The 15,269-nt window shown below is 42.1% G+C and overlaps 1 pseudogene; it reads left to right on the forward strand.

Moving 5' to 3' along the window:
• The first annotated feature begins 9,271 nt into the window (after positions 1 to 9,271).
• On the forward strand, positions 9,272 to 12,053 carry LOC141350178 (uncharacterized; annotated as a pseudogene).
• The last annotated feature ends 3,216 nt before the right edge of the window (positions 12,054 to 15,269 follow it).

Below are 15,269 nucleotides of genomic sequence, written 5' to 3' on the forward strand. Positions count from 1 at the left end.
GTTTGGTCAAATACAAGTGAAAACAATCTACACAGACTTCAGGTTGCTCAAAATAAAGCAGCTCGAATTGTTTTGGGCTGTCCATATAGAACCAGTGTGATTGTTATGCAGAGTAGCGGAGTGGCCATCGGGAGAGTCGGGACATTTCCCGGTGGGCCGGTTGTGTTTTGAGGCTGCGTTTTGAGGCTGCGAGGGCCGGTCTGATAATAGTTATACATTGTAAGTTATATCAACCCCGTCTGGTGGCCTGATGTGCGGCCGCTTCCCTCTGGTCAAACTGTCAAACTTTGCTCAACACAGTAGGCTACATAAAAGTGCTCAACCTGTTCGGCAGGTCCAACCATGTTAGGATTTTAAAAAAATATAGGGGGATTATTGAACGGCCCTTCTCCAAATTGCATAGCCTGTCGGCCTTTGATGTGAAAAGCCGCGTCGCCGAATGCCTGTTTATTGTAGTACATATGCGGTCGGATTATTCCATCAAGCGGAGACTATTTGATAGAAAGTGTGGATTAAGGATGTTTAAAATCTCTAGCCTGGTGGTCAGTACTTGAATGGATAAAATCAGCACATTTGCAAAGGTTTATCTCCATATGGATATATATATTATAAATACAATTTAGAAGGGTAACTTTGCAGTATCACATTTTATATTTCCTACTATTAGATTTCTATTAGATTTCCATATTAATAGACGAGAGTATTCAACTTGAATATATAAATATCCTCACAACATTATTATTTCTCAAAACTTTGACAAAAATTATTTTCAAATGAACTGTATTCTTACAGTTATTCAAAGATGCACACATTATTCCAGATATGATTTGAATATTAGACGAGATAATATAACGGCAATGAACGTCTCATATGCCAATAAATATCCACATATAAATTAACATTACAGCATAATGAAATGAATAAAAAGACAAGGAAGCAGGATTGGCATGTAAATTGTATTATTATTAGCGGGGGAAAAAAGCAATATTACTGAAATAAACTCCGCCAAACACGTTAAAATAAATAAGCAATAACCGTGGAAAAAAACATTATTATCTATCAAAACTTTATATGACAAAATTATATTTAAAGGAAATATTCTTACAGCTATTTAATTGTATCTTTGGTGATCTCCGACTGGCGGAGTCTGGTGTCATTCGTGCTGGCGTGAATAACAATCTTAGAAAACTTACGTTTAGCATTAGCCAGCACTTTCAGTTTGGATCTAATACACTTAGCACATGTAAACCCCTCTATGCTGACGGAAGAAGCTAAACTGTACATGTGGCAAGTAGTGCAGGTTACAATGACAAGCGGAGTCTTACCGTTTTCATGCTGGGCGATGGCGTCTCCGTTCGCCCGAACGCTGTCCGTGAAGCTGCATCGAGACGGGTGCTCGCTCGCAGCACGCCTCGGCCGCCTACGAGCGTCTGTGGTCAGGGTGATGTTAGGTATGCCGACTCTGCGAATGCCGGGCAGCACCTCCTTCACAGCTTCCGGATCTGGTGTGGACAGGTCAGAAAAGCATACATCGGATGAATCCGCCATTTGATCGCCAACGAAGGCAGGTTTAAGTAAACAGACGGTAAGAAATGCTAGCTTTAGCCGGCACCGACTGGTGATGCTAGCGGGCTATATGCTAACACTGGGGGCCCTATTTTAACGATCTAAGCGCAAAGTGTAAAGCGTACAGCGCAACATCTAAATGGGCGTGTTCGAATCCACTTTTGCCAATTTAACGACAGGAAAAATGGTTTGTGCGCCGAGCGCATGGTCGAAAAGGGTTGTTCCTATTGTAATGGGAGTATTTTGCGCGTAACGTGCAATAAACCAATGAGAGTCTCAGCTATCATCCACTTTAAAAGCCAGTTGCGCTGGCGCTATGTCTAATCCCTATTTAGATGACAGACTTTGTAAGCTGAAAAACTAAGCGGAGGAAGAAGATCCCCAGTTTAAGATTAATGTTAAATAATTGTGTGGTTTTTCACTTGTATTGAACTTGTACTTCCAAATAGTCATGGAAGTAAAAATTGCAGACTTTTTTTTTTACACGTGAAACATGAACACATGTTATATTGCCCACTATAAACACAATCAAAGCTTCAAAATCACAGACAGAACGGGAGCTTTAAAGCAAAGGATTTATTTACTTACCAGGCTACAGGTGAAGAGCTCTTTGCGAGTGCTAACGTCTCATAATTGGTCCTCATTTATGTCCAAGAGACTCAATAATAATGTTTTACATTCAATCTTTTAATCTTTCATATTTAAAAGCGTTTGTGCTGCTGCGCATTCATGTACTATGTGATAAGCAAACCCGCGTTGTCCTACCATTTATAGGCGCATATTACCAATGCACTCTTTAAATAACAAAAAACATATTGCGCCATTGACTTTAGACTTTAGACCAGGTTTTTGTTGGTCAATGGCGTAGTCTATTTTAGTTGCCTCAAAATAGCAACGGGCCAACAATGCGCCTGAACACACCTCGTTTTCAAACCAGAATGCCCATGGGCGCAAAAGGGGGCATAAATGCATTTGCTATTTAAACAACGTGGCGCTAAACGTGAAAATTATAATTGCGCAGGGTGGAAACTAGCGAAAGACACTTGGGTCGCGCATTGTGCTGCATTGCGCCGGGTCGGGTGTAAGATAGAGCCCTGGGTGTTAATAGTGATAAAATCACTTTGCTTAGTAATACAATTCAGAAATCGTCAAGGTAAAGTATTCCTAAGATAAACTAATAAATTATATTATATAGATAGGAATAAGATAGTGAAAAAATAGGATTTAGCTGATAAGCTCAACAGAGCTCCGGGCTTGCGACTCCTCATCTCTCTCTCAGCGTCTCTCTCCCATGAAACTGAATGAAGAACACAGTACACAAATGCAGTTTTCTCAGTGTTGAGCTCCTCTTCTGTTTCTTTTTTATAGCATGTAAATGCGTTGTTTTATGCGCCCATTTAACTATGTGCACTGTTTCATTTTGTATGCGCGTGTATCCCTTTTGTATTTTGGATATTTACAATAAAATAAGTTTAACGGTGAGTGGAATGAGCGCTGTGATGTAGCTGACCAATGAATATGGTATATAACCTGTCTTCCATATAAGGAAATATGCAAATAAATGTGGTTCCGGTTCTAGCAGAGAGCAGAGTGGTACATGTGTATTTTTCCTCCGTATTGTTTAATAAATTACTGGTTATCAATTACACAAAATGGCTGCATCAACAAGAAGCAAACATGTATTTAAACCTGCTGGTGTCTCTGGAATCCCAAGAACCTCTTTAATACAGGATCCTTTAGTGCATAAAGCTGTATTTCTACCCCTCCCCCAACCCAAAACTTTTTGTTTGTTGTGAGCTCAGAATACAAGAAGACTATTTTCACACAGTTTTATTCATTGACATGCCATAATAAACTGAATTATGTAGATGAATGCCATTCTGGATTGTTGGTGAATAGCCACTATGTTCAAATAAGACTGTAACATTAAGGAGAGGTGGCAGAGTAATGATTTGGGCTGGAATATTGGAAAGTAAGATGGTAGGTGCCTTTACTTTCATGGAGGATAATACACCATCCCATGCTGCAAAAAGAATCACTGATTATTTTAATTTATATGGGCATAAAATAAGAAAGATTTCAAGGTATTACCACCATCATTCTCTGACCTTAAAAGAAGTAGTTTTATTTATATAGCGCCTTTCCAAAGCTCAAGGTCACTTTACATTACACTTTGCAATGGTAAATAGACTGCATTTATATAGCGCTTTTAACAGACCTATGGCCATCCAAAACGCTGTACATGTGGCCTCACATTCACCCATTCATACACCGACGGCGGTGTCAGCCATGCAAGGCGCCATCCAGCTCGTCGGGAGCAGATGGGGTTAGGTGTCTTGCTTAAGGACACCCCGACACTTGGTCCATTGTAGCCAGGGATCGAACCACCAACCTTCTGGTTTGTAGACAACCTACATGAACCACTGCCGCCACAATACATTATACAATACATTAAGACACCCACATATACATCACAGTCACATATGATACGTATAGTTACATTATCCAAAATGCATGTTAAATAGGTGTTTTTAATTGGGTCTTGAATGCACCCTCAGATGAGGTAGTACATAGTGTAATTGGCAGTGAATTCCATAATTGAGGAGCATTAATACTAAATGATCTCCCACCTACAGTGGACAACTGGAAACGAGGGATGGACAATAAACCAACTTTAGCTGATCTAAGTGACTGGGCAGGGCGGTAAGTGTAGAGTGAGTCAGACAGATATTGGGGAGCCAGACCATTTAATGCTTTGAACACTAGAAGCAATAATTTAGTTTGGATACATGATTCCACTGGTAGCCAGTGAAGGTCATGTTGAAAATAAGTAATGTGAGCAGAGCGCCTAGTGGAGGTGCGTACCCTTGCTGCTGAGTTTTGAACATACTGTAATATTGCAATACGTTATTTGGGAAAACGAGAAATAAATTGCAATAGTCCAGACGTGAAGTGATTAATCCGTGAATTAAAGGGATAGTTCGGCCAAAAACGATATTAAACCCATGATTTACTCACCCCCAAGCTGTCCGAGTTGCATATGTCCATCGTTTTTCAGACAAACACATTTTCGGATATTTTAGCCATCTTAGTGTCATCCGCATTCAGGATGAGAGCTTACGCAGCGTACAGAGGTTTCTCTGCTGCTGCTCTGTCCCCCCACCCTGCGAATTTGTCATACGTCACTAAGAAAAGAGCGTACACTACGCTAATACTCTCTCCTGAGTCTAAGATGGCGGCCAGTCATTTTCAGCGCACTATATTCAAATGCTATAACTACATCTTGGAAACCTTAATAGTCTCACGACAAACTACAGCCAGTCCTCCACCACGACAATGAAGATGTAGCTGAGAGATGTAGATGTATCCAGGGGAAGGTTCAGAAGGAAAAGGTCATTAGGTACCTGTCTAGTTTCAGTCAGACATAGCATGTCCAGGTTTGTGTCAATGATTATAATAATAATAATAACTTCATATGTATTTTTAATAACTTTTATATAGCGCGTTTCATAAACCCAAGGATGCTTAACAAACAGCAAGAGAAGATAAGGGGGGGGGCAAAACCAGCAGAGCTAAACCCCATAGGCCTTAGTAAAATGGTGTGTTTTAAGCTGCTTTTTGAAGGTAGTTAGAGAGGAGGCAGAGCGATTGGCATGAGGATGCTTGTTCCAGAGTGATGGGGAACCCACACAGAAAGCACCATCACCAAACGTAGCCAAGTCTGTAGCCTGGACTTAGGGACAGTGAGCAGGTCCTTGTCAGAAGACCGCAGGGACCATGCTTGGTTGTATGGATGGAGTAGATCAATAAGGTACACAACAACAATTGACCAATTTAAACTACGCTTGCTAGAATCATATCAGACCTAGAATCCACACAATCCTCAGAAGGGAAGCCTATCCAAACCGTACAAAGGATTGGTACCACAAATGATAAAGAGAGGGGAGACTCACAGTATCAGATGCCGTGAGGGATATGGATATGAACAGAGAGGGCTCGTAGCCGATCTGTGCAACAAGATCATGAAAACAGCCAGGTCAGTTATCCAAAAACTATTTAAGCATGTAAATAGTTCAGTGCAAACTCCAGGAGTTGTTTCGATGGTGTAGAATAGTTCAGTGAGTAATCCAAGAAGGTCAATTTCAAGAAAAAACATCTGAAAAACAAAAGCAGACAAACTACCAGGTACCAGCGTGTAGCGACAGCACAGGTGCACCTAGCATTCTCACACCGGAAGTGAATGGTATTGCACCAAATAAGTCCTATTAAGAGCCAGTGATGCATCATTATATGTGACCAGTCACGGAAAGTAGTGACACAAGTAGGATCTGGGCCTTTTTGAGTTATTCAAAGATTTTGAAAGTGTAGTTTCTAAGCTTTCCAACGATGTGTAACACATGGAAATCTGATAAGCTTTGGAGAAGTTGTGGCCATTTGAATATACCACTCAGAAATACTCAAACCGAGAAAAATGAGACGAAAGGGACTCTTCTTTCCAGCTCGGGGAGACAATAGGGCTCATTTACATCCCATTAAGCTAAGCCATACCCCCTGTAAAGCCGTTTTGAGATGCAGATGATCTAGCATCATATGTAGTATTTTATGACAGAAGTCCAAATGACAACATGCAAAAATAAACATGACTCTTTTTACCTTTGTGGGGATCACAAGTCGAATCCAGTCTTTTTCAGATGTGTGAATTATCCAGTTACCATTTTTGTCCACAAATGCATATAATCCGTGAAATATAGATATATAGTCTGTTGTTTACATCAGATTTCGCATGAACGTCTGGTAATAAAATGTAATATACAATCTGAGGACTATTTACGTCTTAACTAGGGTATATGAGATTACACTCCTGTAATTTACATTCCGTTACACACATAAACCCGCCTTCAAAGTTTGTATTTAAAATAGGGAGGTAGTATAATAGATAATCCAAAAACAGCACCATCGAAAACGTTAAGTCCTTTAGGGATGTAACCAATCGCTCACTCGTTCCTCCATCAGCCAATGACTTCATGGAAAATATTGATAGACAAAACATGTAGCCAATTATATAACGAATTCAACGATCTCTGTGTAACTTATGTAGGTTTGGACTCATGCTGCGCTGCAAGAGCTGACAGAGAGATGACGTCAACATACAGCGAGAGCGAGTCGAAATTAAACTACTCCATAAGATTTCTTGAAGAGCTCTCACGGTACTTTGAGGACATCCGACTGCGGCGCTGCATAAAGTCAGTGACGCGGCTGATGTACGACGCACCTGACTGTTATTTGTTCCGCCCCAGCTTCTTTTATTTTTCTTTTGTTTTGTGCGCCTGAGCTTCCCTATATAGAGCACCCTATAAGTTTGAAAAAAAAACTTAGCAAACGAGGAACTTGGTGTCTGAGGAACAGGGCAGCCGCATCACTACAGTCACGTGACTTCACGCGGTTCACAACAGAGCCGGAATAGAAGACAATGCTGAATAAAGTCGTAATTCTTGCTATTTTTGGACCAAACTGTATTTTCAATGTTTCAACACATTCTTACTGACCCACTGATGTCACATGGAGTACTTTGATGATGTTTTTATTACCTTTCTGGACATGGAAACCGTACATAGATTTTCAATGAAGGGGACAGAAAGCTCTCGGACTAAACTAACGTTAAAACATCTTAAACTGTGTTCCGAAGATGAATGGAGGTCTTCCGAGTTTAGAATGACATAAGGGTAAGTCATTAATTACATTACTTTCAGTTTTGAGTGAACTATCCTTATTTAGTAGTCACGCTGTTCCCTTTGGGAGCGGAGGCAAAAACACAAGGGGCACGTTCAATGTCACACCGGTGCACAACGTTTTGCTACGGTTTCCGGGTTGAACGACATGTTTCCTGGAAACGGTGTGCAACGGAATGCAACAGGTTTTAGAAGCGTTTTCTCTTGTTTGGTGGGTGTGTCAGAAATGTCGGCCCAATCAGTGGCAAGATGTATAAAACCACGCGGTAGTAAAGAGACAGCTCGCTCAATGTGTTCAAGTTGGAATGTTGTCTTTCATTCTGGACGGCAAGGTCAGTGACTGTAACATCAGAGGCAGTCTTACCATAGAGGCATAGGTAGGCGGCCGCCTGGGGCCTCCCACCAGCGGTCAAATTAGGGGGGCCTCCATCCAACCTAATAAATAGCCTACATAAATAAATAAAACCCTTATCATCACGAACACTTCAAAAGCATTGTAAATTGTATTAATATTCTCAAGAAATACGTTGAAACTTTGAAATAGTAGTTAAAATTTCCAGTTCATGTTCTGTCACTAAACACTTACACCCCCTTCTTTCACAATGAAATGGACTAGTCCATAACGGTGCGCGCTGTGGCGCGAAAGATAAACACAACACGGGGACTGGGAAAGTACACGACCAGAGACGTATTAAGACAAAAATAAACGCGAAAATGGGGCTTTGGTAAGTCAACCGGCTAGTAATAGCCCTACATTGAAAAAAAATATTTTGTGGTGAAGTAAATAATGTTACTACAGAAAAAACCCTACAGGGCTCCAGACTGAGAGTAAATAGTCGCATTTTGCGACTATTTTGTATTAAATGTCGCACTGACTGGACTGTGAAATTTTAAATACAATTATATTAATATAATGCGCAGGCGATTACGTCTGCGGCGCATTCAGTCATTCTTCCTGTTGTTGCCCGTTCCCCCGCCTTTCTATCACAGCTCAGGTGCATATCACCTCTCTTAATCCGTCTCTTTTGTCCACTTTCGACCGCTTCTGCCCTGATTGTTTTGAGGGGTGGTCTATGGAGACTGCGGGCGAGAGCCTCTGCTTTCGTTTTCGGGAGAAATGACGGGAAGTCCGGTGCTTGTGTTGAAATTAACGATGCTGCACAGTGTTTTTTTATGTGTATATAAAAGCTTTCTTTGATATTTCAGCGCAGTTGATGAAGTAATCTCCCCACAACCTGCACACGCTCGCAAAATGACACTAATAAAAGAGGCGGAGATCAGCTGCTTTAGTTTTATCAATGAAAGCCTAAAAATAGCGCTGTACACTGAAGTCAGAAAAAACGTAATACATTGTGCTCAGTACCTCAGATTACAAGTCCTGGCAAATTATATCTTCAGAGTGCATGAAAACATTTTGTAGTGATTACAGCACAAGAATGTGATTTCTTTACTCAAGTCTGTGTTAAAGCAGCCTAAAGCTTTTACAACAAAGTAATAAAAAGTTGATTGTAAGTTTAATGGTTTACAGTAATGCAAATATATGTTAAAAATAATAAGTATGGTAAAGTAAAAAAAAATGTATATAAAGAATACAATTTTTTGTATTTGTAATTAATTTGTTAATGCATTAAACATATTTGGACTTAGGTTTTAATGAATCTTATGTTGACACATATTTTGGGAAAATGCTTTGAACATTTTTCAAAAACTCAACAACACATGATGTTTTATTAACAAGGTTCGGGAGGAGCATGTTCAGATAATTAAACACAGGTAAAAGCACTCTCTGATAATCAAACACAGGTGAAAGCATTCTCAGATAATCAAACACAGGTGAAAGCATTCTCAGATAATCAATCACAGGTGAAAGCATTCTCAGATAATCAAACACAGGTGGAAGCACTCAGCAATCAACCTAAGAGGGTACAAATAGACTCAGCAGTCTTACCTCATTATGTTGTCGGTTCGCAGCAGAAATGTCTCAATCAAGCTCCTCTTCCAAGAAAGACACAGACACCTCCAGGGATGCATCTCCACACCCCACCGAGCCCACGGTCATCCCTCCTACACCGGACGTCCCACTTGAGCCCCTGGCTTCTCCTCGCGGCCGCACACCTGCCCGATCAGCCCGGCGCTCACCAAAACGCCGAGACCAATCTTCACTGCCCCCGGCTAGACACCCACCTCCTTCTCCAGCTTCCTCCTACCGCTCGGCCGTCCCGACGATCCCTCCTATTGGGAAATGGACCGTAGCCAGACTGAGGCAAGCGCTGAGTAACTCAGACCTTCAAGCTTCGAGGAAGATGAACAAAGCGGAGCTGTACTCGCTGTATGTATCCCTTCAGTCGACTCCCAAGCCAACTCACAAGCAGAGCAAAGCCCGCAGGGCTCAAAAATCGCCTGCCCAGTCACCACCATCGTCTTCTCGCTCAGGTCGCAGCTCGAGCCAGCTGTTGAGTCGCCGCAGCAACAGGCCCTCAGCTAGCCTGGGCAAAGCTCCAGATTTCGCCATGACAGGTTCATTACCACCGGCCGACGAGGCTCAGCCCTCCACCTCTGCCTATGCTACAGCAGCACAGTTTTATTCTCTAGTTGTTCATAACCCTTTTCTTTTTCAGTGGCCTCCAGCTCCAGTGGCAAACACTAGCGCGAAGCTATCGCTGCTAGCACCACAGATACAACAGGGTCATCAGTTCTACCCAACAGGTTACAACCCCGCCCACTTCCAATGGCCCGCAGGTGCAACAACTCAAACGAGCGCAGCCCTGCCTTCGCTTGCAGCCCAAGCACACAGCGATTTCTATCATCCCTCACATCCTCATACTAACTTTCCTTTTCAATTTCCAACAGGTCTTCCAATCACAAGGGCACCAATGTCATTCGCAGCCCCGGATCATACCCTTCCCGGTTCTACTATACAAAATAAATCACCATATCCTCTTTGTTTTTCAGCCACTCCAACGCCTGTTCCATCCAACGCAGTCACCATGGAACCTCCACCAGTTTCCCAATCCATCAGAGCTCAGATCCTCTCAGAAATTCAGGATGCTGGCTCCAGAGGCGGAACAATTCCCAACTCCAGCTCTTCGCTATTCAGAACTAATATTCCCGTAACCCACCCGTTAAAACCACTGTTTGAGGCATCACTCGACACTATCCTCCAAGCGGTATCTCCCAGGACCCTTCAATCCTACCTTACCGCTTGGAGATGCTTTAAAACATTCCATGCCTCTTTTATAACCTGCCTTTCCCTGATTTTTCTCTCCTTTCAATCACCTCTTTTATCTCCTACCTTAACATCATTAAGGGCCTACAAGTCTGGTCCATTAAAGGTTATTTGAGCGGCATCCAGTTTTTCCATAAATTGATGTACGGCGCTCCTTCCACGGAGATAATCAATTTCCAAACCTCTCTCCTAATTAAAGGGATTCAAAAATCCCAGCCCACCCGCCTCGACGCCAGACAACCTATAACGTTAGACATTCTCACCAAATGTATTCAGACCCTCCGCACAGGCTACCAGCCCATTGGTTCCGCTCGCACACTCGATGCTATGTTTATCCTAGCCTTTTTTGGTTTTCTTAGATGCTCGGAACTCGCCATTACTTCTAAATTCGACCCAAAAATCCACCCAACCATCTCAGACTTATCAGTACTAGACGGCGAAACTATTTCATATCTGATTAAACAAAGTAAAACGGATCAAACAAAAAAAAAGGTCATTTCATCTACGTTTTTAATCTCGCTTCGCAAATCCAACCATACCAGTCAATTCTGGCCTATCTACAATGGAGAAGTTCCCAGGCTAAATCTCCCCTGGAACCCCTATTTTTAGATGAATCCAAAAAACCCGTGACACGTTTTTGGTTCCAGAAACACCTCAAATCTGTTCTCCAACAGTCAGGCATTCCAGCAAAGAATTTTTCAAGTCACTCATTCCGCATCGGGGCAGCAACTTCAGCAGCCCAAAAAGGCCTCTCCCAACAGCAGATCCAAGCCCTTGGGAGATGGTCCTCCGATGCTTTCCAAAGCTATATCAGGACGAACCGGTTCCACATTAAAAAAAGTCCACCAAACCCTAATCGAGTAACCCTCAAACTCAAATCCCCTCTTTTCTCCTCTTTCCTGTTTCCTCTTTCCATCCAGCGAGCATTGGTCTCACAGCGGATGGAGTGAGAACTTCCCCAGTAGAGCACTTAAGTTTTCTCTTTCATCCAGCGATGCAGTGTGAGAAAATCTCCCGGACAAGCACTCGTTTTCCTTTTCTGTTTCCTTTCCGTCCAGCGAGCATTGGTCTCACAGCGGACGAAGTGAGCTCTTCCCCAGTAGAGCACTTAAGTTTTCTCTTTCATCCAGCGATGCAGTGTGAGAAAATCTCCTGGGCAAGCACTCATTTTCCTTTCTTTTTCCTTTCCGTCCAGCGAGCACTGGTCTCACAGCGGACGGAGCGAGAACTTTTTCGGTAGAGCACTTACATTTTCTCTTTCATCCAGCGATGCAGTGTGAGAAAATCTCCCGGACAAGCACTCGTTTTCCTTTTCTGTTTCCTTTCCGTCCAGCGAGCATTGGTCTCACAGCGGACGGAGTGAGCTCTTCCCCAGTAGAGCACTTAAGTTTTCTCTTTCATCCAGCGATGCAGTGTGAGAAAATCTCCTGGGCAAGCACTCATTTTTCCTTTCTGTTTCCTTTCCGTCCAGCGAGCACTGGTCTCACAGCGGACGGAGCGAGAACTGTCACGGTAGAGCATTTACGTTTTCTCTTTCATCCAGCAATGCAGTGTGAGAAAAATCTCCCGGGCAAGCGCCCATTTTCCTGTTTCGTTTCCATCTAGCGAGCATTGGTCTCACAGCAGACGGAGCGAGAACTTTTCCGGTAGAGCACTTATATTTTTCTCTTTCATCCAGCGATGCAGTGTGAGAAAACCTCCCGGGCAAGCGCCCATTTTCCTGTTTCGTTTCCGTCTAGCGAGCATTGTTCTCACAGCAGACGGAGCGAGAACTTTTCCGGTAGAGCACTTACATTTTCTCTTTCATCCAGCGATGCAGTGTGAGAAAATCTCCCGGGCAAGCACTTACTTTGCAGTTTTCTCTTTCTGTCCAGCAAGCACTGGTCCCATAGCAGAAAGAGTGAGAATTTTTCCTCCCTACAATCGCTCCCCGTTCACAGACCAACAGGGGCCGTCAGCTCAGACGGAGAGCCACTATTACGGGCCTCCCTGGTCAAGCACCCAGGCACCTTCTCGAGATGCCAGCCCGCCAAACTCGGCACTCATTTGGGGGGTCTTTAGTCTGGTGGCTGTCCTCTGCTCTTGCACTTTGGGGGGAGTACTCTGGGTTCGGGCCGAACTCCGAGCTCGGAGCCCTCCCTCCGGACAGCACGCCAAATACGCATTAAACTTTACCCTCCAAATTATTTGTAAGTGTGAACTCGTGAAACTGTGGTAAAATTCACAACCCTTTTGTTATGTTTGTGAAGAAAACATCAAAGAAAACATAGTTTTAATATAAAGTGATTGTAGATTGTAGATTTTTTAAACCTTTTATCACAGTCTTGGGTATGTGAAAGATTAGTAACAACATTGGCTTTGATGCATTGCTAGTTTTTGGGCAGCATCAGATTTAAATTATTTCTCCCTCATTCACTGTTTGTGGCTGTTTTTGCCCCATTGACTTATTCTCTATTGGTTTGTGTAGTGCTGCACTTTGTGTGACCTCTGCTTTCCATCTTCATTTTGGAATAAAAAATACCTTCGCCTAGGGCCCCCAGTTTGCTAAATCCGCCACTGTGTAACATTGAGGGTCTTTTACAGTATTAAACACACATTTATAATGATTTCATCAGGCTTCAGAAACATTTAAAAAAAAACACAACTCTTACGTCATCACAACAGGGTGTTCAACGCATCACCGTTTCTGTTTAATAACCGTTGTGCAACGTTTTGTCGGGGCTGAACGCAGCCAAGCTTATACAGTATGTAAATATAAACACAGACAATGACGCCCCCGTTGCAGGCTAGAATCTCCGGAAAAACAAGCCGATTTCAACCGCAAAATGTACGCTTTTAAATATACAAAAACTGCTATTTGAAACATGGAGAGGCTTCTTCGTGATTTCAACTAACAGATTCTGCAATAAAACGAAAATCACACATTTTTAAAAAAAACCTTTGTTTCTCCTTTGTTTCTCATTTTCTTGAAACTTGTGCTGCCGACTTGTGTCCCTGGTTTCCGTGACGGGTCACATATGAAAGATCTGTGAAATGGACAGCACTATAATTCGAAACATCAACTTAGGGATGCAATACTAGCATCTTCAATTGAAATAAAGACAAAACCTATAGTTGTATACTTAATGAATGGAAGAGTTAAAGTCATGTCAAAGATACGCTCATATATTATTATGCAACTTATGTAAATACATTATTTATGTCCATTGTGTTTGTTTTTTTGGACAATGTTTGTTTTGTGTTCATGCAGCACATTTGACAGATATCTGTTTTTGAATCATTATAATCTATTCTGCATAATAATTTGGAACAGCATATTTTGCATATTTTTCAAAGTATTAAAGTACCTTTTGACATATTTATTTCATTTAAATATAATATCATCCACAACAAGTGTTGAGGATAAAATAAAATTTGTAAACTTACTGACTGTATTGGAAAAATAAACAAAAATGGAATTGTGCATAATAACTTGGAACGTGGTGTATATAAGAGAGCATGTCTGTCAGTTTCATTAAAAAAACTCTGGTGGCTAAGGTTTTGACTGGGAACTGAAAGAAAACCTGTGTCTAAAAACTATTTTTTCTAATTGTAAATTATGTGTAACTGTGATGGCTGTGTGGTGTGTATTCAAGACTCCTACAAAACCCCTAAAGTCTTCCAGTACATGTTCCCACAGTCCAAATATATCATCCAGGTATCTGAAGCATCTTAAGGGTAATTTCTCACATTTATGAAATGCAGTTTCTTCCCACATGCTCATATACATATTTGTTATTTAAGTTATTTGTGGTTAGACTCAATTCCAAAAGTTGTAAAAATTCTAGCCTCCTGGGGTTAGGGTACATCTGGAGAGCACTCTTAACTCATTCCCCGCCATTGATGAGTTATCTCATCAATTAAGAAAAAACATTTCCATGAAAAAACATGTTACTGATGAAATTTTATGGTAATCTGTAGTACCGCGATTATCCACTAGATTAATCTTACCCAACTTATAAAAAAGTGAAAAATTAAATTAAATAAAAAATTACTTATTAATTTTACTCTGTGTAACTTTTGATAATCATTCTGAATCTGATCTCTAACAAAATTCCTTATTTTTCTCATTTTATTTGTTTTTAAAGTGCAATCTTAGGTCTTCCTGCAATAAGCGAATCAGTCAGTTTCCGGTGTTGTTACTGAACTGCGGCAAGTGCGTCAGTCTTTAGTTGAAATACACCAAATTCTGTCCGGTCTGTTTGATTGTTTGAAACACAGTGTTAATAAAAACACTTCAGGTCATAGAGCCGCCGTGTAAAAGGGGCTCTAGCCTAGGTGATGGTATTCACCACAGCTGGCGGTAGGCCAGCTAAGTCTTCAGCGTCCCGTCTAGGGACCAGACATGGAGGTTTCAGAGGTCTGGTCAAGGGTGCCAAATCGTGCCCCCCCCCATGAGGAAGATGGTCCTTCCTCAGGGGGATCGGACAGGGAGGGGAGTCCGCAAGTAGTATTAGCTCTGTGAACCACAAGCGGGTGGGCCAATAATGGGCCACCAGAAGCGCTCGTTCTCGACACTCCCTGAGCTTGGCTAAGAACCATGGAATCAGGCTCACTGGGGGAAAAGCATACTTCAGAAGCCCCGGAGCATCTTTGACGAGGGGAGCCTGGGTCAGAGAGTACCACAATGGGCAATGGGTAAAATACAGTAAAATAGGGTGGTGGTAGTGTGATGGTCTGGGGTTGTTTTGCTGCTTCAGGACCTGGAA

The sequence above is a fragment of the Misgurnus anguillicaudatus genome, chromosome 17 (assembly GCF_027580225.2).
Source record: "Misgurnus anguillicaudatus chromosome 17, ASM2758022v2, whole genome shotgun sequence".
Classification (NCBI taxonomy): domain Eukaryota; kingdom Metazoa; phylum Chordata; class Actinopteri; order Cypriniformes; family Cobitidae; genus Misgurnus; species Misgurnus anguillicaudatus.